At 45.2% G+C, this 26062-nt stretch overlaps 1 long non-coding RNA gene across 1 annotated transcript in view; it reads left to right on the top strand.

Moving 5' to 3' along the window:
• LOC143838244 (uncharacterized) overlaps positions 1 to 26062 on the top strand; it is a 78525-nt gene that overhangs the window by 13819 nt on the left and 38644 nt on the right. Inside the window, exon 2 of the long non-coding RNA XR_013231310.1 lies at positions 15417 to 15502. This is a non-coding gene — a long non-coding RNA (uncharacterized LOC143838244). The remainder of the gene's footprint in view (positions 1 to 15416; positions 15503 to 26062) is intronic.

The following is a 26062-nucleotide window of genomic DNA, read 5'->3' as shown; positions in this document are numbered from 1 at the left end:
GTTTTGCACAGCAGTGTTATAATGTTATAATATTATAACCCAGAGGTGTTTTTTTTAAATTACATTCAGAACACTTTGGTATGAAGGAGGGAAGCAATCAAGGGCACAGAATGGTGAGAGTAAGGGGTATCACTAAAACAACGGTGCAGGCAGACACCATTTTGTAAAAAACACGTTTTGAAAAGGGGAAGGGAGCAAAGCATGATGGGAGGCTGCCTCCATTGCACTCTGCAGAAAGCATGTTGTGAATTTCAGTCTGGGGAATAAGGAGAGGAAAGCTCAAATGTGGAAACACTGGAGTCCACTAGCAGAATCCAAAGGAAATCCAAAGCAAGGCTAAAAGAAGGTATGTCTCCTAATCTGGAAACAGTCTAGGCCTCATCAGGAGTATGGCACTCCCAAAAGTATTGATTTTTGATTTGGAGCCTATATTAAAGCCACAGGTCTGCCATGAACACAGAGAATGTCCTTGGACCATTAGTGAATCTGCAAAATTGGTATAAAATTACATACTTCAGAATTGATTTCATGATGAATGAAAATAAATTGTATTACACTTGGCATACTTTATGATAGAAGCTTATTAGAAAAATAAGTTAAGATTGGAGAGCAGCCAACATTATACTATCATTAGGCAGCACCAGAAATGCAATAGTATTCTTGTTTTTATAGCAGCAGAATCTAAACTTTAGAAATACTCCATTTCAAAACATCCAACAAAGCTGAAAATTGAATTAATTCATGGTAAGTTTTGGCTGTTCCTTTCCACAGATGGTTGCATTGACAGGAGTACTATGGTAGCAAACAGCTGAAAGAAAGGAAATGGGGAGATGTTGCCATGGAAGCTAGCCACATGGAGAAGTGAGAGATGTTGCCTAGCAACTGTGAGGGCTTCAAGGCATGAGCATTCCACAGAGAGCTAGGAAACCAACAACTGGAATTATTTGGGGGAGGGGAGAGAATAGATGAAGTTGAAGGACACAGAAATAGTAGCCTAGTATGGAGGGAAGGAAAAACAGAAATAATGGCATAGAAAAAAATAGTGAAGGAGAAATTAGGTTCCCATATAACACTTAAGCACCACAAGGAACAATCTTACACTAAAAGTGGTGGCAACACTTTATGAAAAATAATCTGGATAATGGCCTGTGTAAGGAATTATAGTTACTGTAAACTGAAAATTCTGTTGTCAGGTGAGAATGCAGTTTATATTTCCTCCAAGAAGTAACCAGGCGACAAATGATATTACAAAAAGCACTGTAAGGATCCATCCCAGATAATCAGAGGTGTCCAGGATTCAACATAAGCTGCTACTTACGGCCTTCTTATATCAACACCCAAAACACGTTTTCCTTTTATAAGATTCTGCTACATGCCTAAAGACAGTACCTCATGGTTGTCCAAACACTGTGCAGTGGCAATATTTTAACAAGCAGTAAAGGAGAAGCAAATTATGCAATGATTGTCCAAATTACCATAACGAGTAGTAAGAGATCCCCAATATTATTTAACATCTATATGCACCCTCTTGCACAGTTGATGAGTGTCCATCTGAATATATCCTGGATACATTGGCCTGGAGGCTGTGACAGGATGGCTCCAGCAGAGTTGCCAAAAACTCAACCCCTTGAAGATGGAGGTCCTGTGGCTGGGGAAGAAAGGGCCAGAAGAGGAAATGTGCCTTGGCAGAGTGCAATTAACAGCTTCATGTACCATCAAGAACTTGGGGGTGACACTTAATGCTTCCTTATCAATGGATAAGGTCACAAAAGTAGCCAGGTCACCAGGCATTTTATTATCCACACCAGGTTAAACTAATACTAACACACTATTGGCCCCAGAGTGATCCATGCAGCCAGGCTGCATTACTAAAACTTGCTCTATGCAGGGCTGATCCAGAGATTACAGCTGGTGCAAGCCCTTATAGGAACCCCACATAGGGCTGATATTTGACCTGCCCTCCAACAGATGCTTTGGTTACTAGTAGAGTTCTGGATCACATTCAAGGTTTTGGTATTGATCTTTAAAGCCCTATGCAGTCTGGGCCCTGAGTATCTGAGGGACCACCTCTCCAATATGTTTCCCAGACAGCGTTATGCTCTGCAAATACAAATTTGCTAGTTATCCCTGACTCCAAACATATCTACCTGGCTCCAACCTGGTGGAATGAGTTGCCAGCTGTGATGTGAGCCCTGCTAGAGCAACTTCCCCCAGACCTACGGTTGAGTCCAGAGCTTTACAAGCCTCCCTCCATCTCCTCTTCCTTCCTATTAATTATGTCATCACTGTTTGGGGTAGCCAGTGGAGGGAGTTAAGGAGGGGGGGAGGAGGGGGCTTTTCCCACTGTGTTTTAGTACTGTGTTTTTATCCTTATCTATGGTTCCTCTATCTATATATTTGTGAAACAGCCTGGGGGGTGGGACATGTCCGGCTGTCCAAGTTGGAATAGGGCCAGTCAGGGTGCACCAGCAATGATTGGCCCTGCTCCTACAACTCCCGCCCTCCTTCCCTGGACGCTAGCCATGTTCCTCTCAGACATGCCAGAGAGAGAGACACACACACAGAGCAATTTCCAGGTTGTCAGTCTTTATTTCAAGAACAAGCTTTGCATAAGAATCTATAAATTTGGGAATGATTCACCCCCCTCCCCAAATTCTACCTCTGTTTTAAAGAGGGATTTTTTTCCTTGAGGATCTGTACTGTGTTTCATTCTAAATTCATTTATTAAATGCTAGTTTTCAGAAATACTATAAGGATGAAAAGGGGCTCTGTGAGTAAACAAAAACATTATCCTCCCACTGCTTAATATGATTTTATAGTAATAAGTAATAAATATTGAAGAATGAATGGAAATTTACAACCAGATTATACTCCTCACCAGAATTCACTAATGGCAAAATATAACTGGGCCATCACAGCATTTACTATCAGATAGATAGTATAGTCCTAGATTTTCCGGTTTACGCAAACTGTTGCAGAAATTATATGATTTCCAGAGTCACACTATAGAGTACTTTTGTTCCCTGACCTGATTAATCATCCAAAAATGCAGTGATTCTCCAATTTCTGCTAATGATGTGAAGAAAAAAGGGATTCCACACTAAACAAGCTGTATCCTGCCCAAGAGAGATTGTTCTTTTTATGAAAATAACACCTAGATTACTAGTGATTTATGTTTGTGAAGAAGAAAATATCACATAGGGCTTAGGAACGGAAGTTCTGTGTTTCATTGCGGGAAACAAGTATGTACAATCCCATCCCTAAAGATCTTGGCACTTTCATACTAAGGGCATTTCTGCACCCTTTAAATGTAGTGAAATGCTTACCTAAGGTAGTCATTATATTCTGGCCCCTCCATATGATGTCACCAACATGCAGTGTCTGGGCAGTAACCAGCTGGCTACATCCTCCATTTTAAAGCACTAGGTGAATCCTAAAAAGCGGATTCACCAACCTATTTAGCACTAGTTAATGGAAAGCAACTAGCAGGCAACCAGCGGAGGGAAGTTACAGAGGTTAAAACGCAGGAAAGGTGCCTGCCTTATCCCGCCCTCACACCTGCCTCCCTCCCCCTTGTTTCCAGGGATGGGAACATCTTTTTAAAAATGCCTAGCATCCTGGAGCAATGAATAAGCGGACAACTATGCAGGTTATGCCAGAAATATTTTTTCCCAACATTGTAGCACAAAGCATGCCTCTCTAACCCCCCCCCCCAAAAAAAAATCAGGAATGAGATTAATTTTTTAAGGTATCAAGACTCATTGTTCAATAAGGGGTAGTATTCAAAAAGTGTTATGTATCTATGGGTAGATGTATGGGCGTAGTAATGGAGAAGTATTGAATTTAAAAAAAATTAGCAGGCATCGCAGGACATTTAAAGCATGCAGAAAGGGGATTGGCTGCCTGGCTTGATTGACTGGCGGAAAAGAGTCACACATAAACTGTGTTGCTCTCTTCCGCCATTTCCAGCAGCACTTGTGTAGGGTGAGAAGCGCAAAAAGGTAGCAGAGAAGAGCGAGGCATCAAAAAGTTGAGGAGGGGCCAGGAAGCATGATTATAATTAGCATTATGCTATTCAGCTGTTGTAATGCTATTTTACCAATGTGCAGAAATGCCCTAAAATTAACTGGTTTGTCACTGTAACATCTAATGTACTAGTACAAAAGCTCCCCCCCCCCATAAAGATATCAAGGCTTGGGCTTGGGCTGCCAGCAGGGCTGCCAAAAATGTGTTGTCTCCGTAAAAGAGGCCTCATATGGAAATGGACAGCTAAAGCTTCTTTGTGACATGGAGGTACAATATTCCTTTACAGAGGCAGAACATTTTTTTTCTCTTTCTGTAGTTGACAAACCTAGGAGTAGGAAAGGAAATGACCCTGCTCAAGCCCCTGGGAAGTTAGAGAATCCTAGAGGAAGATGTTTTGAGGATGCCACAAGATTTCAAATTCTTTGCCCTTTCCCATGTGAGTCCATGTGAGTCTTGTCTCTTATTACAGCCTTCACTTCTGTCTGGGAATCTTCTGCCAACTCCTCTAAATGATCTGGTCAGGGTTTCTTCTACAATTTGAGCTATATTTTTACTGTTCATCATTACTTTTTGTCTTTTTAATGTTGTGTCAGTTCTAGTTTATGGTGTTTCCTAGTTGTAAAACTAAGTAGGCTTCTCAAGGCACACATCAGAGTAATGGAATAACTCTGGAAATCTCTGCACTGAAAGGGATGGATGAATGCCAACTGAGATCTCGTGAAACTATATCATGAGGCAATGGACTCTTTGGAGTTTGTTAGGCAATTCCAAACCATGGTTGAGGCTTTGTACTTTGTCACCCTGTCCTTTCTCTACTTCATTCACACAGGAAAAGCAGTGAGAAGAGCTATGGGGAGAGGAGAGAAAAGGAGGAATATAAAAGAAGCTAATTTCAGAATAATGTATGCCCTGTGCAATGTGGTATTTCATGTCAGTAATTCTGTGCTCTTCCTGACCATACTGACAACCATTTACAAACAACTCATGTAGTACTTAACTTGGGAATATCCCTGTATGCGTGTTCTAAGGCAGCTGGTATCATGGGAGAAATGGAGCCAGACAGTCTGGAGCCTAGGAGGGGTGTGTGAACTAGCCCTGAGCTATATGTATGGGAGACTGGGTGAAAGAATACTGAAATAACTAAATGCTCTTATAGGAAATTATAGTCTGGGGTTTAGAATGCTGTTTAGGTTGTGGATTAGTTTGGTTCTGAACATTCCAACCTGATAAGATAGCCCTTTCTGGACAATAAATATAACAAAATGCAAAATTCTGCTAAATGGAAAATCTGGAACCTATTTGGGATAATTCTTCAAGAGGCATTTGTCAGGCTCGTTTAATGAGCTGTTCCCTACAAGACATACAGACATCTACAGGGCCATGGGGGGGGGGCGCTATTTTGGCCATAAAAGGACATGTGGAGGTCAGGAGACAAGATGACCTGGTCTTGAGCCATAAGCTCAATCAGAATAAGCCTTTGCAGCCTTTTTAAATGCTCAGATTCTTCTCTCAAATGGCATCAGTGGCCACATGTTGGACCAGTAACAACTATAACATTGAGTTTGGCTCAGTGTATATGGCAGAGGAGAAAAGTATGGGCAAAAATAAGGTGACCAGAATGTAGAAACTGTAAGGTGGGACGCGCTGTTGCTGCTGCAAACAAATAGAAGAAAACAATAGAATGGGGAGGACCAGAGATCTTTTCAAGAAAATTGGAGATATGAAGAGAACATTTCATGCAAAGATGGTATGATAAGGGACCAAAATAGAGGGGACCTTACAGAAGCAGAAGAGATTTAAAAAAGGTGGCAAAATTATACAGAAGAACTATACAAGAGCGAGCTTAACACCCCTGATAACCACAATGGGGTAGCTACTGACCTGGAGCCAGACATCCGGGAATGTGAAGTCAAATGGGCCTTAGGAAGTCTGAGCAACAATAAAACTAGTGGTGGTGACAACATTCTAGTTGAACTATTCAAAATTTTAAAAGACAATGCAGTAAAAGTGCTACACTCAACATGCCAGCAAATTTGGAAAACTCAACAATGGCCACAGGATTGGAAAAGGTCAGTTTACATTCCAATTCCAAAGAAGGGCAATGCCAAAGAATGTTCAAACTACTGCACCATTGCACTAATTTCTCATGCTAGCAAAGTTATGCTCAAAATTTTACAAGCTAGGCTCCAGCAATATGTGGATCGAGAACTTCTAGAAGTACAGGCAGGATTTCGAAGAGGCAGAGGAACTAGAGATCAAATTGCCAACATACGCTGGATCATGGAGAAAGCTAGGGAGTTCCAGAAGAACATCTACTTCTGCTTCATTTACTATGCTAAAGCCTTTGATTGTGTAGAGCACAATAAATTATGGCAAGTTCTTAAAGAGATGGGAATACCAGAGCATCTTATTTGTCTCCTGAGAAACCTATATGCAGGTCAAGAAGCAACAGTGAGAACTGAACATGGAATAACTGATTGGTTTAAAGTTGAGAAAGGAGTTCAGCAAGGCTGTATACTGTCACCTTGCCTATTTAACTTGTATGCGGAGCACATCATGAGAAAGGTGGGATTAGAGGAGTCACAAATTGGGATCAAGATTGCAGGGAGAAATATCAACAACCTCAGATATGCAGATGATACCACTCTAATGGCAGAAAGTGAAGAGGAACTAAAGAGCCTGTTGATGCGGGTGAAGGAGGAGAGTGCAACAGTTGGTTTGAAACTCAACATCAAGAAAAGGTGGGACGCACTGCTGCTGCAGCGGCGGCAGTGGCATGGGCAGCGGCACGGGCGGCAGCGGTGGTAGCCTCTTCCACCCTCCCTCCGACTGGGCTCACCTCGCCTCCCGCCACCGCGTGCCTCCCACGCGTGTTCAGGATGGATGGGCAACTTAGGTAGAAAACTCCCATTATCAAAACAATCCATAAAGTTCATGAAATATGCTTTGACTATTGGTTTTGAAAAGACAGAACCTCTCCTTGACATTCCTTGACATGATAGAAGTTTACAAAATTATGCATGATAGAGAAGTTAGAAAAAGAAGTCCTTTTCTCCCTTTCTCACAATACAAGAATTTGTGGCCACTCAATGAAATTAATGAGCTGAAGGCTTAGAACAGATACAAGTACTTCTTCAACCAAGGAGTAATTTACACATGGAATTCACTGCCTCAGGAAGTGGTGGTGGCTACAAGCACAGGCAGCTTGAAGAGGGGATTGGATAAACATTTGGAACACAAGAGCACTATGACCATTTCCATATTTGGAGATGTACCTTGTTTTCAACTCAGTTGGATGATGCAAGTTGACATTTAGCTTTCCGCATTTGGGCTTTCCTTTCTTCATTTCCCAGGCTGAAATTCACCATATTAGAAAGGAGGCAGCCTCCCATAATGCTTTGCTACTTTCTCCTTTTTTAAAAAAGGGTTGGGTTTTGTTTTATTTTTTGCAAAATGGTGCCTGTTAGAACCCTTCTTTTAATTGTACACCATTCCATGTGTCCTCGATCATGTCCCTCTTCCCTCTGGTATATACTCAAAAAACCTTCTCTAGATCCACGGCAGCCATCCAACTATCTCCCCGTCTCACACTTAGCGTTTCTGGGGAAAATGCTTGAAAAAGCAGTCATGGACCAACTATGAGAATACTTGGAAGAAGCTTCGGTCCTAGACCCATTCCAGTCTGGTTTCCAGCCTGGCCATGGAGTAGAGACAGTGCTGGTTGCCCTGATGGAAAACCTCCGTCGCCAGATGGACCGGGGCGGATCAGCACCACTTATATTATTAGATCTCTCAGCAGCATTCGACACAGTAGACTATGAGCTTCTAGCTCACCACCTCGCCAATACCAGGATCAGAGGGACTGCCCTTCAGTGGCTGATCTCCTTTCTCCGGAATCACGGACAGAGGGTAGCATTAGGAGAGAGCACATCAAGCCGTCACCAGTTGGCTTGCGGAGTCCCCCAAAGGGCAATTCTCTCTCCAACTCTATTTAACATCTTTATGCGCCCTTTTGCCCAGCTGGTACGGAGGTTTGGGCTGGGTTGCCACCAATATGCTGATGACACCCAGCTCTTCCTCCTGATGGATGGCCATAGGATTGTGCGATTCGGCCGCTTTGGCAGCATTTCCCTCTGGGCACAGCCAGCGCCGCGTCGTGGGGGGGAGAGCGGTGCCGGCAGCGGCGTGTCAGTGGGCACAACCACGCAGGCGTGGAATTCTGCGCCTGTGTGGTTGCTCCCACTGTCATGCCGCTGCCGGCACCGCCCCCCCCCCGCGGCGCGGCGCTGGCTGCGCCCAGAGGGAACGGCCGCCAAGGCGGCCGAATCGCACAACCCTAGATGGCCACCCTGACTCTCCCCCGAAACATTAGCCAGCTGCCTGGAAGCAGTGAAAGAGTAGATTAAAATTTAAATCAAAATTTAAATTAAAATTTAAATATAAGTATAAAATTAAGTCGTCTGAAGCTCAACCCTTCAAAGATGGAGGTACTGTGGCTGAGCAGGAAAGGTCCAAGCAAGGAAGCACGCCTTCCCAATCTAGATGGAGTGCAGCTAACAGTGGCCCCGCTCCACCAGGAACCTGGGAGTGATACTTGATGCCTCCCTCTCAAGGGAGGCTCAGATCATGACGGTAGCACAGCTGGCATTTTACCACCTCTGCCAAGCCACACTACTAGCGCTCTACTTGGCCCCGGAACACCTAGCCACAGTGAATGTGTGCATGCTGGGAGGAGGGTGGCCAATCAGTCGCTTCCCCTTCCAGCCCTGCCATGGTTCTTCCCCACTGCTTTCACTGTTCCTAAATATGTTTTTAAAAACAGTATTTCGCATTACAAGCAGCAGCATTATATTTATTTATTTATTTATTTTATTATATTTCTATACCGCCCTCCCCGGGGGCTCAGGGCGGTTTACATTGAACTTATAAACAATAAGCAATATTGCAATCATTTTGGGTTTGTAAAATTACACCTTGGTGGGAGCGGGGGGGAGGCAATCAAGAACATGGAATTGTCTGAATTATTCTCCCGAGATGCACAACAGATGGAAGAGGGGAACACCAGGGTACCTTTGCCATGGGAGGAGGAGAAAGGGAGGGGGGAGTGAAGATGGCCATGAGGAAAGGAGTGTGCTCAAACACTCAAAATGGCAGGCCCAGCAAAAGACCCGAATGCCGGCATTTCTGCACTGAACAGCCCCAATTTAGACCCCATTAGATCCCACTTTAAAACATGAAATCTGGTTTCCTGGGGATTCTTTTGCTGTGGGGCAAGTGAGGGGGCAATTTGGATCTGCACCTGCAGAGACGAATTTCAGTATGGAAATGGACAGAAAAGTCGACATTTTAAAAATGCAAATTCAAACAATATCCTTAGTACGGAAACAGTCTATGTCTGGGGCAATGGTACTCTGTATTCTTGGTACCTGGAGGACAAAAGTGGGAGGGCTTCTGGAGTTCTGGCCTCACTGGTAGATCTCTTGATGGCCACGGTTTGCCAGAGTGTTGGACTGGATGGTCAATTGGCCTGAGTTTCTGTTATGTTCCTGTTCTGGGAGCCAGGATCCTCAGAGAGTCTTTTGATCCCAGGGCCTTATGCACCTAGATGTCCAGGGAGCCTTCATATTGCATCAGACCAGTGAATCATGATCAGCACTCCATGTAGTTAATTCATCTCCATGCAATTCATTTGTGTGGGAAAGCTATCATTCATTTAATCTTTCACACTCAGGCCAAAATGAATGACTGGTGTTTGCAGGATAATAATACTTATATTCCTTTCTCATCATGACCATGCCTTACAATATAAATTTGCCTGGTACCCTGTGTCTTGTTAGCACTCCCTCCAAGTAGGAATGCTCGATATTGAATAACCTGCTAAAGGCTAGAACAATAAATGAGACAAATGGAGGATGTTTAAAAACATGAGAAAAACTCATACGTTCCCTGAAGCATGTGTGGTCTTAGAATTCCAAAGTGGTGAAAGAATGGTCAATCGAAAATTTCCTGTTATAACATCCTTGGGGTGTGGCCAGACCTTAGCCTATAGCAGATTCAAGTGGGTAGCTGTGTTGGTCTGAAGCAGCAGAACAAATTTAGAGTCCAGTGGCACCTTTAAGAACAACAGAGTTTTATTCAAGGTATGAGCTTTCGTGTGCATGCACACTTCCTCACTGTATTGGATATATTGTGTCTGAGGAATTGTGGGTGCACACAAAAGTAGGTCTGGTCACACCCCAAGGATGTTATAACAGGAAATTTTCAATTGACCATTCTTTTACCACTTTAGAATTCTGGCACCACACAGGCTTCAAGGAATGTATGAATCTTTCTCATGTTTTCAACCTTCCTCCATTTGTCTCAGATCCTTCCTCTTTCTATGCCCAGCCTTCTGTGAACTATGCCCACATTCACATGATCCTGTTCTAGCAGGCCCCTCTTTCATATCTAGTTTACTAGGACCCTAAATACCCTAACAACAGAGTCATGCAGAGAGTGACTCTGCCAGCATCCCTAGCAACAATAAGCAGGGTCTGCCGATGCTAGAAATAGATCAACTTTTAAACTTTGCTCTCATAGTCACCTCACCTCCAACCTAGCCCACTAGTGCCACTACAGCTTTACTGGCCACCATGGTTGGCTTTCAACTATGGCAGCGGTCCGCAACCTTTTTTATGTTGCGACCCGATGCAAAGAAGTGGGGGGAGAGGGCGACCTGGGGCCCGAGCATGTGCGGCAGCCCCTGCGCAAACGCGCAAACGCGCATGCGTGGACCGATGGGGGCACAAACGTGTACGTGTGGCAGTTTCACACATGCGCGCATGCTCAGGGTTGCCGCACATGCGCAGTTGCGCCCCTGGGGGCGCAAATGTGCATGTGCGGCGGCTCTGCGCATGCGTGAAACTGCCATGCACATGTTTGCGCCCCCATCAGGCACAAATGTGCATGCGCCAGCGGTGTGCTGGTGGCCGCTCTTCCCTCTCCCCCCCTCCCGCAGCAAGAAGCTTGCCGAGCTGCAAGCTAATCGGCCACTTTGGCGGCCGATTTGCTTGTGGCCTGGTGAGCTTCTTGCTGTGGGGGGGGGAGAAGGAGCTGTGGCCCATTGCCGAGGCTCTCGCGGCCCGGCACTGGGCCACAGACCAGGGGTTGGGGACCACTGAACTATGGTACTAGTGGTAAGGATACAGCTGGCCAGTGGCCCATGGAGGAGTCACTCAAGGGGATCAATAGACCAGCAACAGCATTGATATCCTCCTCCCTTGGGTCTATTACCACCAAACCAGCTTGTAACCCAGTATCCTCACCAGCCAGACACCTGATAGCCTGGCACTAGCCTCTTTGGTGAGTGTCACCTACAGTAGAAAAGGCAGGAGTAAACAGACAGCATGAGGAGCAAGCCCTGTCAGCCCCCTGGTTATGAAGCACTGTGTGAGTCACTTGGCTGTGCACTTCAGGAAAATGAGCAAATATCAGAGCCATTCTCATCCTGAAAAATAGGCTGCTGTCCCTCTGCTTCTTTGCCTTGGATTCATTCCAGGTAGTTGTGGCCAAAGTGCTAGAAGTGTCACAAGCCACTGCAACCACAGCTTCCTGGATACCATTCTGCTGTGCCTGCAGGAACATATGCACTTCCTCACAGAGGAGCTGGAACTGGCCCCTAACTGTGCCATGTTTTTGCATTTATGGGTTCCCTGAACACTGTGAATGCTGTGTACTCCCCCCAAATAGCATTCATAGCCCACCAGGATAATTAACAATAGTACTGCAACCAAATAATTTCTACAACCTGAACACAAAGGCATTTGTCGTGGACCTTGTGCTAAGCTCCCAAGCAGAACAGACACTGAAGAGATCTTGGCTGCGTCTCACCTAACTGCCTGCTAGCAGCCTGACTGGAGGGCAGAGGCTGATTTCTAGGTCAGTGTTGAGGAGGGGCCCTTTCTCAGCCCCAGGACCGGTCTATTGACTGTCCTTTTTTCCATCACAGGTGACTGAGGCTATTTCCTGGTCTCATATCTGCTCACTGGGTATGTTGGGGAAGAGCCAGCGGACCATATTAATTACAAACAGTCCACTGTTCGACCCCATGGTATTCGATCTGATATTCAGTCAACTGAAGATGTGCTTCCATTATCTGCAGGACCATATAGCCCCTGGGAATCTCCAAGGTATTTGCATATGTGCTAAGTTCCAGAACAGGTGCCACTGCTACAGGTTAGGGGGAGAAGAAAAAAACCCTGGTCTAAGAAAACAAAACAAAGGGCATTTCTGTACCCAGGAAAAATAGTGAAATACTTACTTTTTGCAAATGCCATATTTTTGGCACTTTGCACAACGTTGTCAGCATCCGGCAACCCAGAAGCAAACTAGCAGCTACATCCAACATTTTAAAGCACTAGTGCTTTAAACTAGTGTTTTAAACTGGATTCCCCCAACTATTTAGTGCGGGAGGAGAGCTACCAGCAAGCCACACGGCAAGAGAATGTGCGTAGCTGAAGTAGTGCTATTTCCGGCTCCAGAGCCTGCCCTCACACCTCCCTCCCTCTCCCTTCTCCCAGGAATGGGGCTGCTGCTGCTGCTGCTGCTGCTGCTTCTGCTGCTGCTGCTTCTGCTGCTGCTGCTGCTGCTGCTGCTGCTTCTTCTTCTTCTTCTTCTTCTTCTTCTTCTTCTTCTTCTTCTTCTTCTTCTTCTTCTTCTTCTTCTTCTTCTTCTTCTTCTTCTTCTTGATACAAACTTCCTGAAGCAATAAATAGATGCAAATTGTCCATGCAGACAAAAAAACTTTTCCTCTCCAGTTTATACACAAAGTATGCCTCTTTCCTCCCCCCCCCCCAAAAAAAATTGAGAAAGCTTCAAGGCTCAGGATTCCAAAAGGGGTGGCAGGGGAAAAAATCCCCATGCATCTAGATGCATAGGCGTTTAAATGGAGAGCTTTAATTCTTTTCTTTTTTTATTAGCTTGCATCGTGGTTCCTTTAAAAGAGGGGAAAATGTGATTGGCCGCCTGTCTTGATTGATAGGCAGAAGAGAGGAGCGTGTCTAGTGTGTTCCCCTCTTCCACCATTTCAAGCAGGTGTGTGGAGGGAAGATTAGGGGTAGTCAAACTACGGCCCTCCAGATGTCCATGGACAACAATTCCCATGAGCCCCTGCCAACATTCATGGGAGTTGTAGTCCATGGACATCTGGAGGGCCGCAGTTTGACTACCCCTGGGCAAGACACGCGAGAGGGCAGCAGAGGAGCCATCAGGTGAGGAATTGCCGGAGGCATGATTTTTTCTAGCATTACTCAATTGCGCTGGAGTAATGCTATTTTTTTAACGTGCAGAAAAGCCCAAAGTAATTGTACAGTATAAGGCATCAAATGAACAACGCAGTTGGACAAAACTGAATGACGGTGCGATCAGCAATGTAACTGCACAGTTTAACAAATCAAATACCACAGGACTACGAATGCAAAAATTGAATGACAATGTGAACATCAAAAAGCCTACTGTGGGGCAATGCAGAATGTGGGATTAAAAACATATGGCGGAAAGGAGTTATCACTGCCTTGCTCCCATAGGAAGGCATTCTTCTGGAGAGTTCTGTCTACTACAACTATAATTCCATTGCAATTATGTCCCCTTAAAAATGTCTGTTTTGAAATTTTGCAGAATGCTGGCATATCTTTCTTGATTCAGTTTGAATTTAGCATAATGATATTTTATCCTTTACTTTTTGCTCTGCTGCTTGTTATAGAATCATAGAGTTGGAAGGGGTCATGCAGGCCATCTAGTCCAGGGATAGGCAAACTGCGACCCTCCAGATGTCCGTGGACTACAATTCCCATGAGCCCCTGCCAGCGAATGGTTTCTGGACATTGTCTCTTAGACTTTTGTGTAGCCTAAGGGTTATATGTGCTGGCAGGGGCTCATGGGAATTGTAGTCCACGGACATCTGGAGGGCCGCAGTTTGACTACCCCTGATCTAGTCCAACCCCTGCTCAGTGCATCCAAGATAAATATCTGCCCAGCTGCTGCTTAAAGACTGCCAGTGATACAGCCTAAAATGACATAAATAACTATATAGTTAAAATCCATTAATTGTATGTGAAGAAGTTTTCTGTGGCCCATGAAAGCCTAAATAAAATTTTGTGTTTTAACATTCTATAAAATCTGGCTTTAAAAGATGAACGTCACTATCCCTTTGGAAGGACCTATTTGAAGGTATTTTCAGACATTTTAAGCAGCACGTACTTCATTCATTTTGCAATGTAAATGTAAAATCTGAATTTGCAAAATGCTCATTTGCATTACAGAACACTCATTTGCATAATTTCCATCCTTTGCTGTCATATTAATGATTTACACTGTCAATCTTTAATTGTATCAGTGATTCCATAGATAAGATCACGAAAAAAATATTGGTGCCAGCTAGTATGCTGACTATGTCCTGGGCAATCTGACTAGTACTTTGGTTCCATGTGAACGCAGCCATTTGGGTGGTGAACAATTACAGGCAAATCAGACTGCTCTACAGAAATGCAAAAATAAAGCATCCGTATGACCTTTTCCAGCTAGGCGAGCCAGCTTGGTGTAGTGGTTAAGAGTGGCGGATTCTAATCTGGTGAGCCGGGTTTGATTCTCTGCCCCCCCCACATGCAGCCAGCTGGGTGACCTTGAACTCGTCACAGCCCTGATAGGCCCATTATGCACGGAGTGGAAAGTCTGCATTCAGGGTGGAATGGCAGCGGCTAAAATCACCAATTATGCATGCTGCAGGCGGCAACTGGGTGCAGAGTCAACGTATGCCACCGAAAAATCACATTAGCGAGATGCGGAAGAAAGTTGAGCTTCCTGGGACCAGGGCGAAACCAGAAGCAACTCTGGAGTATCTGCGTGCATAATCGGATACTCTGGGTTTTGCCGCCATTGTGTTCCGTCCCGTGCATAATTTGTTTGCTTCGCTTCTTCCTCCTCCTCGTTCTCCATGCCACCGTTTCAGCGGCCGTGCATAATAGGCCATAGTGATGTTCTCACAGTGCAGTAATATCAGGACTCTCTCAGCCCCACCTACCTCACAAGGGTGCCTGTTGTGGGGAGAGGAAGGGAAGGTGATTGCAAGCTGCTCTGAGACCCCTTCTGGTAGAGAAATGCAGAGTATAAAAAACAACTCTTCTTCCACACCTAAGTATTGCTGCTATTTCCCAGTGACTTGAATCTACAGTTGATGCCCTGACTATGTTGCACCCCTTCCACAAAAGAGATTTTATTTTGGGCAATTATTTTTTCCCTGAAATCAGATCTAACTCTCCCCATGTGTTCCTCATGTCCTTTGAAAAGGAATTGTAGGGTGATGTTATCATGTTCTTCATCAGTACTGATACCTTCCTTATTTTTTTCTTTTTCAGTATCTGCAGTAATGTCACAACCTCTTAACTTTATTTAAAAGGTTGGATGTATCTTGGAGAACAGCATGACTGCCACCATTTCAAAGGTACCTGTTTCTCCTTAATCACCAACGAAGAAAATGGCTGATGATCATTGAACTGGATGCACTAATTCATAACAGTGTTATTCAATAATTATGAAGCATACTAAATGTGTCCTCATGTATTTTGTCAGCAACATAAACTTTTTTTGCATATGCAGTAATTTTATATCATCATAACATTAAAAAAAAACCCTGCACACTAGTAGCTATAGGGGAAGGGGTGGAGGAGAGAATGAAGAGTCAACACAAACATATGGCATCAAATCCTACACCCCCATCCCAAAAGAAAGTAACTTCATAGAATGGTAATTCCATGAAGAAGGCTACATGAAATCTCACTGCCCATTTTGTCCCAATGTGATAATATTACTATATTATAATGGGAGGGGGGATAACATCATAACACAATCAACACAACACTTTTAAAAAATTGCTGATTGCTCATGAGACAATCTGAGGGAGCAGGGCAGAAGGGGTGAACACGTGATGTTGATGACACAAAAGTGCAGCAGGAAACAAAATTTGAAATCAGAAATTCTGCACTGGAAACTTATGAGTTCAGATCCAAAAGAAAAAAAAACATGGAAAAAGTGGATTTGGAACATGTGTGATAAAAGTGGATAAGTTAAAATTGCTTAACAACATTTATAAAATGAATGCAGTTGTATTGTTAATATCTGCACAGATACATATGCAGATAAATGGCATAAAAAATCAAATCCATTCAGATAAACAGAACTTAAATAAATGCTCAAAATAAAACTGCAGAAACATTGATGCACAATTTACGATTTTAACAGGAAGAGAGTATTAAATCTTAACAATGAGCAAAATACATCGGCAATTTTGTAGAGTACAGCATAATCCTCAGTAAGCATTACTTGGATTGTTTGTATTTGCTACAATTTGATCTTAAATTAACTATATAATCCTGAATCAAGCTACATTGACTGGTAAAGGCATGACCAGTCGCATTGTTAAGCTCTATACAATATCTGTTATGATACCCGAGGGATCGCCTGTTGCTCTATGCCCTTCGCAGGGCGTTATGCTCTTCGGGTATGAATTTATTGGTTGTTCCCGGCCCCAGAGAAGTATGCTTGGCCTTGGCTAGGGCCTTTTCAGTCCTGGCCCCGACCTGGTGGAATGAACTCCCGGAGGAACTGTGGTCCCTGAGAGATCTTTCAGCATTCTGCAGGGCCTGCAAAACAGAGCTCTTCCGACAGGTCATTGGGTGAGGCTGGGCCGCAAGGACGATCTGCCCCCCCCTTACAGCAGCTGTAGCGCAGACAAACTTGCACCCTCTATCTCTCCCCCCAGGACCGGTTATCGAGGGATGATATAGATAAGGATTGCCTCATCTTGCTTTATTGTCTAATTAATTGTATGTATGGGTTTTATTGTATGGATTTTTATTGGGGTTTTATGTGTTGTGACTTGCCTCGAGCCTCTGGGAAGAGGTGAGAAATAAATCCAAATATTATAATAATAATAATAATAATAATAATAATAATAATAATAATAATAATAATAATAATAATAATAATAATAATAATAATAATAATAATAATAATAATAATAATAATAAATAACTACTTGGAAGACATTTTGCTAATTTGTGACTATGAATGGTGATGGCTAATTTATCTTAGGAAGGGTGCTTCTATTACTACCATTACCCACTACATGTTTCAAATCTGATATCTTCAGCTCTGAGACAGATAATGATAGAAGGAGTATGCTCCTCTGCAGGCTAATGCATTCTAATTCTTAATTCTGTCCTTTGAAACTTCTCCCTCTCTTTTCTGTCTAAGGCCTTTTCTGCTTTTAAAGATTAATTCAGTTTCTCTTCATTTAGACACATCTACTTGCAGCATTTTACGTCTCTCAGTTCTTCAACAAGCTGTCTTTTTGCACAGTGTCATCCATGGTTATCAGTATAATTTTCTGCAACGACTCATAACATGCAAAGATTGTGGTGGGTCGTTTGGTGCAGAGGGATGGAAATGTTATTTTGCATAAAGGTCCTGATTGGAACAATTAATGAATGACATGTCTCATGAAGGCAGCATCTCCCTTAAGCTCTTTTATTTACTTTCTGGTAGCCATTTTTACAGAATACTACTCCCTGTCAGACTGCCAGTATCTCCACCCTTTCCTTGCTGCACTCGTCCTACTATCAGCAGCAATGTGTGCAGCAATGTGGAGGTCCACCATTGTGATTATTTTTGGGTCAAAGGGATGACCCAGGTAGTAGGGTAAGCCTAGGGTACTCCATAGGGCAGCCAGGCCCACTTGGGTCTGGTGGAGTAAGGCCCCTGACATGGTGAATACACATGGGCGGCACCATGTTAGAATCCACTCCTGGGTTGGGAATCACTAAGGGTGGCTGTTTTCAAAACTACCCCCCCCTCACAAGGGGAGAGTTATCTTGGGGGAAGGAGTAATCTGTAAACAAAAGCACAGAGTCAGATGAAGCTGGGATCCAGCCCTCCTATTGCTTTATACTCTTCTATTTGTTATGTTCTATTGTTTTCAGTTTTAAATGCAAATAAATTATCTTTCCTGCTTCAGAGTCTAATTTGAAATTGACACAAGAGTAAATGTAGTCAATATCTTTAAACCACTCCTGCGGAACGGTAAAAATAAAATGCTAAGGAGTAAAGGGGAGGAGAATGGGCGGCCCGTGTCTATGATAAAAACTTGGAGGAGCAAATCAGGAGCTGCGGCTTCGCGGCTCCTGATTCACTCCTCTGAGTGGCACTCAAGGGCCAAGTGGTCACTTGGCACGTCTTTGGATGAGCGCTCTGGTGAGTCAGCCATCTCCAGAGACGGACGGCCTCGCCTCTGCGTTCCCAGCAAGGTAAGTCCTGGCCACTGGGAAAGGAGCAGGGCCGCCGCATCGAAGACGCAATGGCCTGTTCCTTTCCTGCCGGCCACCTAGGGACCTTGCTCGGGGAGTGGGGGGGGGGGGGCTGCCCAGGGAGGGGAGTGGCACCACATGGCCTGCTTCTTTCCCTACGCCCTGCTATGTGACTTCCCAGGGGAGCCGCTGCCCCCAATCCAGCATGCCCACCGCATCCACGCGGTGAGCCTCCTCTTTAGCAGCCGCTAATGCGGCTGCCTCGCTCCACTAGGCCGCGGGCGCCTCTGTGCCTGCTGCCAGCACAGCTGTTTGTGCCGCACCTCCCCCCGTTGCTTCGGCCACCCGCCCACCCTTCTCCCCAGCCTGCCACAGCCCATGGCCCGCCACTCATCTGAAGAGGAGCCTGGCCATGCCCCTGCTCTGGCACTACGCCGCTAATGCCGCACCCACCCCGCAGCCTTCTAACCCCCCTCCCAAGCATGCCCATTTTTATAAATGGGCTTTGTTTCTAGTAAATCCCATAAATCAGCACAAGGGGTTCTTTCAAATGGCAGAAAAAGCCAAAAGCTTTTGCCATATAAATAAGGACTCCTATTTAATCTGGGTCTGCCCTCTCCAGGGTGAGCCAAGCTCCTCACACCCACCCACACATACCAGGCTGTGCTGCTTGAAATGTCAGAGAACTGCTGGTTTGGGGGGACATTAACAGGAAAGAAAAATGCCCCCTAAACCTTTCTCCTCTCCACAGCAGCGAGCCTCCTGCCTACCTTCCTTGCCTTTTTCCTTCTCTAGCTGTTGGAGAAGTACACCCAGGCTGGCAGAGGATAGAGGACAGTCACAAGAGAGGCATATGGTGCTCTGGTGAGACGGGGATACTTGGCAACTTGGCACTTTGTGTCTCCCCATGGGCTTGTACTACTAACCTGAAACTAAAAGCAACTTAAAGAATCTCTGCACAATTAAAAAAAAACTTGCCCAGCCTTACACTTACCAAGCAACCAATAAGTGCGATGGAAGGGATGAGTCCTTTGATGGGCAAAACAGGGCATGGGGAAAAGTACAGTGAATAAAAGGTTTTGTTTTCCATTCTGCTACTGCTAAGAGGATGTGTGTGAAAATAACATTCCATAACCACTCTTAAATATGGTCTGAAAAAGTGGACTTACTGCAAAATGAGCTCTAATCTTTTATGACATAGATAATGCAACCGAGGAGCAAAACTACTTAGAAAGCTCAGGAAAAATGTTTGAGACCGCAAAGAAAATCACCAATGCAAAAACTGCCTAACTTTAACTGCAATATTATGTAACTAGAAATCAAGCTTGCTGTACGCCAAATACAGTGTGCGCTAGCAGGGGCGGCAGGGCTGTCCCTTTGGGTGCCCCAAAGCCTCCCCCCCACCTGCCTCCTGCCCGACTCCGGGGCTTTCGGGCACGCGGTAGGGCTGTCTGTGACGTGGTAGGCCTGTCCCTGTGCCCGCCCTGAAGCCCCTCCTGCCTGCCGCGCGGCAGGCTGCTCCGGCTGGCCGCCTACCTGGTGTGTTGGCAGGCAGCTGTGTAATGGCAGTAGTGGGGGGGGGCAGGTCTCGCCAGGCCAGTGCCAAGGGTCAGATATAAGCTTTACACTATTGTTAATTCTGAAAAGGCATCAGAGGGAGTGAAAACTTTGCATCACAAACAGAAGAACGGACATGAGAGCATACGAAGTGTTCCTGACGTTGTAACCAACATTTGTTTTGTTTCATAGTAGTCTTAACTATTCTTAATTTTAGGTTATGATAATGCTTGCTTCAGGGGTACCTGTATTAAAATATAAAGAGACTGGCAATCCATCTTCATGAGGACAATATGCAGGTGTTTGCAAGAGGCCCTGTTTGGGGGTGGGGCCATGCCTCAGTGATTTTGCTTTGCTTGCGGAAGGCTTTATGTTCAATCACTAATTAAAAGAATAAGGAGAAGATGAAGTAAAAGACCTCAATCTGAGACACTGAAGACCTGTTGTTCCACATGAGGTTGCCAGATTTGACTTGGCAACCAGCAGGAGGCCAAGAGAAGCTGAGGGGATGTCTGTCATTGCATGATGTCATGTATAAGAAAAACCTATAGGTGATGTCATGATTCTGTAGAAACTGCAAGAAAATTAATAATTTTCAGCAATTCCTAGAGAGGCATGTTGTTACTTCCAAGTTTTCCCTTCAGAAGTGACATCATGCTGTCGCTGCTGTTTTGTTTTTAATTCTCCTGCCAGCCGCTAGAATGCCAACAGGAATTCAGCAACCCTATCTGATAGTCAGAATAGACAATACCTGGATGGTCCTACAGTCAGACTCCAGTATAAGGAAATTTAATGTGTTCTGATCTGTGGAGTAATGATAAATATGCACAGGGAATATTTCTCTCACCAAAGTATAAGAAGCCCCACAATGTTGAAGAATTAGGGGGAGGATGAGGGTTTCCATGGTGTAAACTGCACGGAGCTTTTATTCCAACCCCAGGTCGATTCAGTCCCTGCCCTCTACACAGAATGCGATTTCCGTTTTTATTTGGGGCGATTTAAATTTTCCTTCTGCAGCAAGAAGGATTGATCCGGAGTGACCCTACCTTTATTGTGCGATATCTTGGAGTCCTTTTAATGCTCAATATATTTTAAAATCACATTGTTTTGAATCTGGGCTCTCCTCTGTGGTAGAGAACCCGTGATTGGCCACAGGTGGTCATGTGACAAACGTGCCTTTAGGGAGAAGCCCCTAATTTATCTCAACTTCTGTCCGTCTTGGAATTTTTTTCTGCCTTCTTCGATCCTCTCCACCCCCCCCCCCGTAAGAAAAGAAAGGATTTTTTTCCTCCCTCCTCTGACTTCTTGGATCCTCTCACCCCCTTCAAGAAAACAAAGAAAGAGTCTCCATTCCCCCCCCTCTTCTGAGCCTTCCTATCCATGTGCAGAACACTTTCCTGTTTCAGTGGGGGGGGGGGAAGACTCGAGTTCAAAGCGATCTGAATTCAACAGGATTGACAATGGAATCATAGAATCATAGAGTTGGAAGGGGCCATACAGGCCATCTAGTCCAACCCCCTGCTCAACGCAGGATCAGCCCTAAGCAACCTAAAGCATCCAAGAAAAGTTTGTATCCAACCTTTGCTTGAAGACTGCCAGTGAGGGGGAGCTCACCACCTCCTTAGGCAGCCTATTCCACTGCTGAACTACTCTGACTGTGAAAGTTTTTTTTCCTGATATCTAGCCTATATCATTGTACTTGTAGTTTAAACCCATTACTGCGTGTCATTTCCTCTGCAGCCAACGGGAACAGCATCCTGCCCTCCTCCAAATGACAACCTTTCAAATACTTAAAGAGGGCTATCATGTCCCCTCTCAACCTCCTTTTCTCCAGGCTAAACATTCCCAAGTCCCTCAGCCTATCTTCGTAGGGCTTGGTCCCTTGGCCCCAGATCATCCTCGTCGCTCTCCTCTGTACCCTTTCAATTTTATCCACGTCCTTCTTGAAATGAGGCCTCCAGAACTGCACACAGTACTCCGGGTGTGGTCTGACCAGTGTCGTATACAATGGGACTATGACATCTTGTGATTTTGATGTGATGCCCCTGTTGATACAGCCCAAAATGGCATTTGCCTTTTTTACCGCTGCATCACACTGCCTGCTCATGTTTAGCTTACAATCCACAAGTACCCCAAGGTCTCGTTCACACACAGTGTTACCTAGAAGCGTATCCCCCATCCAGTAGGCATGCTTTTCATTTTTCTGACCCAGATGCAGAACTTTACACTTATCTTTATTAAATTGCATCTTGTTCTCATTTGCCCATTTTTCCATTGTGTTCAGATCTCGTTGAACTCTGCCTCTATCTTCCGGAGTATTTGCCAGTCCTCCCAATTTGGTGTCATCTGCAAACTTGATGAGTAATCCCTCCACCCCGTCATCTAGATCATTAATAAATATGTTAAAATGTACCGGGCCGAGCCCTGAGCCCTGAGGTACCCCGCTACTTACCTCTCTCCAGTCTGATGAAACACCACTGACAACAACTCTTTGAGTGCAGTTCTCTAACCCAGTGGTCTCCAACCTTTTTATCACCGGGGACCACTCAACACTTGACAATTTTACTGAGGCCCGGTGGGGGGGGTAGTTTACTCCTCTACTCTCAACCACCGCCCTAACGCTCTCTGATCGCTATGGTAAGGTTTAAACATCCCTTCAAAATAAGATACAGACACGGCACAACAATGAACATAAGGAACATTTTATTTTCATGGAAATTTTAACTCATGACAATGACAAATCAATGGGAACCCTGAGCTTGTTTCTCTGCAACGAGATAGTCCCATCTGGGAGTGATGGGAGACAATGACACCCGAAGTGTGTTGTAAAGGGCCGGGGGGGGGGATGAAGTAAAGGGCCGGGGGGGTGGGTGGAGAAGGTGTCCTTCGGGGCCCACTCCAAGGATCACATGTGGTCCGCAACCCACAGGTTGGGGATCACTAATCTACAGTGCCTAGTAACCTGTAGGTACTCTTCTTTAGAGCTCTGTCCTTCCCTCCATTTCCTGAACATTTCCCTTTTCTTTCTTAGTTCCTCTTGTTCTCTGTTCATCCAAATAGGCTTCTTAGAGCTCCTGCAGTGTTTTCGTCTTTCTGGGACAGTCATTGATTGAGCATGCAATAGCTCTTGTTTGAGTTGCGCCCACCCTTCACATGCTGCGCCCACCTTTTACATGCTTAAATAATAAATAAAGTAAGTGCAGACTCTGCCCAGGTAAGGCAGTATGTGTTTCAGATGAGTCCCTGAACTTTTCTTTCTAAAAATTAAACACTTTGTCACAGTCAATGTGTATACTGTTTCATCAATTCCATGCCTGATCTCTGAAAAGGAGATTTGATTTAGCAGAGTAAGCAGAACAGACAAAGAAAATCAAGTGATTTCTGTGGTGTTGTGCTGTTCCCTGGTCCTTTCAGTGAGGTTTCAGGTTGCCCACAAGAGCATAAATGAGGGAATAATTCAACAGGGAGAAGATACATTGTGCATGCAGCTGCAGCAAGCACTTTTGCACTCAGCTCTAAAGCCTAGTTTTGCACACAGCTCTAGCAGTTCTGTTGAGTGAGAAAAAGAAAAGGGGGGAAGGATCCTAATGTCTGTTGCTGTGAAACCTTTGAAGGCAGTTTACTTAGGTTACTGGGAGTGGAGATGGGGTTTCGTATTTAAATGTATAGTTTTGTCTGGTAGGACAGCAATTCCAGAGAGGAGTGGTTAGAAGTTATTTTAGGTGTTTTAACAGGGGGTGGGATTCAACTGATTTTTGTTGCAGTAGAGGAAGAGCAGAAAGACAGTAGGGAAAGAGCAGAAAGGCAGCTGACTATAGGTCAGCTGCTGATTTTCCAGAATAAGATTTTCATTTTATTTTTGTACATTTCCCAAATAATGAAAATGATGCAATTGCGTGATATGCAAGTTGATTTAGAAAATGCTTTTTAGCATGTCTATTCAGGGATATCCAGTTGGAATTCTGTACTTACTGCATCCCCCATTCACCCCAGCCACCATTCCAAGAGCAGAATGAGGGCTGTTCAGACACTGATGCCTGTACATAAGCACAGGAATACCATAAGCGGATGCACTTTCCCAGAATCAATTGTGCCATTATTTTAAGGTGACCAGATTTTGTGGCTCCAAATTTTTAATCAAGAACCCCCCTGGTCAATGGTGTCCCGCTTTACCAATGTTAAAATCTGGTCACCTTATTTATTATGGGAACTAATTTCCTGCACATGCGCTATGGGGAAGGCTGTAGGGATGGAATTTGTTCCATCATATTATGTTTAGATAGTGCTCACTTAAAGACCCAGCTGCATAATTGTTTCCCCATAGAATCATAGAGTTGGAAGGGGCCATACAGGCCATCTAGTCCAACCCCCCGCTCAACGCAGGATCAGCCCATCAAATAGGTAAGCTGGGTATAGGCTTATTAATGGGTATAGGCTTATTAATGCCATCATGTCAGATATTTTATTGGTAGCAGGAACAAAATGTGAGCATTATTGTAACTAATCAGCATAAATAATAGCTCCCACTATACTATGAACAGGAGTAACTTTTTCCATATTTGCAAAACAGAAATGGGTAGTCAGGTCATAATGAGGAACCTAATGCTTTATGCTTTCTAACCACTGCTAACTTAATTCACTGCAAAGTTATGCAGTTGGCCCTGCATGATCTGTATCTGCAGGGTATTTGGGTCTGCAGAGGGGGAGGGGAGGCAAGAAAGTAATGCTTCCCAGGTGAGACTGGTTACATCTATGGAAACACTCTGGTGGATCCAAGCCATAATATACAGATAAGGAGTAGATCAAAGGGAAACAACTGTTAATTTTTTTAAAAAAATGTTTGCATTTGCAACATTACATCACAAGTGGGGGACTCTCAAGGAATTACAGAGGGCATTTCATTTCTACAACTATAACAACGTCCCCTCACACATACACAAACACACTACTTTCTCTTTCCTTGGAAACCCCCATCGCCTTTTCATAGCTTTTGTCTCTTCTTCCAGTCTAATTTTATTTGCTCTTGTCTTCAGATTTCCCTCATCTCCTCCACTTTAACAGCCTTCCCCCACTGAACTGGGCAAGGTGTACAGTGGCTGGTGGTGTTAGGTCTGATTCACAGTGACCCACTGCACCTGGTCCAATTGTATGGTAGCTTCTCCAGGCTAGGCTTACAGTGGGCAGGAAACCTTAGTAGGTTTTAACACCATACATCTCGCCTTCTAAAACAGCCATTATTTCCAGAAGTGGTATAAATTATTTGAATACAAATCTGTAAACCGCTCCAGTGGAGCAGTATTAAATAAAAGGCTAAGGGCTAAGTAGGAAGAGAGTGGGCGGGCGCTGTCCGGGATAAAAACTCCGAGTGGCACTCCAGGGACAATTGGCTAATTGGGAGGCGCGCAAAGCGACAGCCAGGGAAACCAGCTTTCCCTATGAGCACCAACAGCCCTTGCTGCCACACGGACCTGCCTGCTACCCCGCCCACGCCTGGCCAGACGACTTGCCCACCGCCACTGTCCGACCGCTTTCCACCCCGACCCTCACCCCGCACGTCCCTGGCTGCCCCACCAACCCTTCTCCCCGCCCCTACTTGCCCTTTCTCCCTTCGGCTGCGTTGCCGCCCTCGCTGCTGCTGGTTCGACGCCAACCGCATCCACGCATGCGCCCACTTTCGCGCCTGTGTGGTTGCGGCCGCCGTTGCACCTCCGGACGCGCGGCCCCCAAGGCCAGGACACGCTCCGCTACCCGCTCGACGGCACCACCGAACCACCTGAGCCACAGCGCCGATCGCGCTGCGGCCACACCTACAGGGCCATGCAGTGGCTGCCGGGACTGGAGGCCCAAGCATGCATGCGCGCCCTTTTGCACCTGCATCCTTGCCTCTGCCGTTGCACCCCCGCCTGCACCGGCCACACCGCCTCGCAATGCCTCTGGCCGCCGAAATGGCCCCCCACCCGCCATGCACAAGACCATGGCTGCTACCAACGCTTCTGCGGTTTGCCCCGGCATGCTTCTGCCCACCGTCGCCCCCCCTGCCTGAACGCAAAAACGCTGCCCATGCCACCCACCCCCAGACACCCTGCAAACTGTGAGTACAGCCCTGCACGCTGTGACGCCTCCAAAGAGCCCAGCCATGCCCT

This window comes from Paroedura picta, chromosome 5, assembly GCF_049243985.1.
Source record: "Paroedura picta isolate Pp20150507F chromosome 5, Ppicta_v3.0, whole genome shotgun sequence".
Lineage (NCBI taxonomy): Eukaryota > Metazoa > Chordata > Lepidosauria > Squamata > Gekkonidae > Paroedura > Paroedura picta.
The sequence above is the reverse complement of the archived record's forward strand: the minus strand, read 5'-3'. Positions and strand labels throughout refer to the sequence as shown.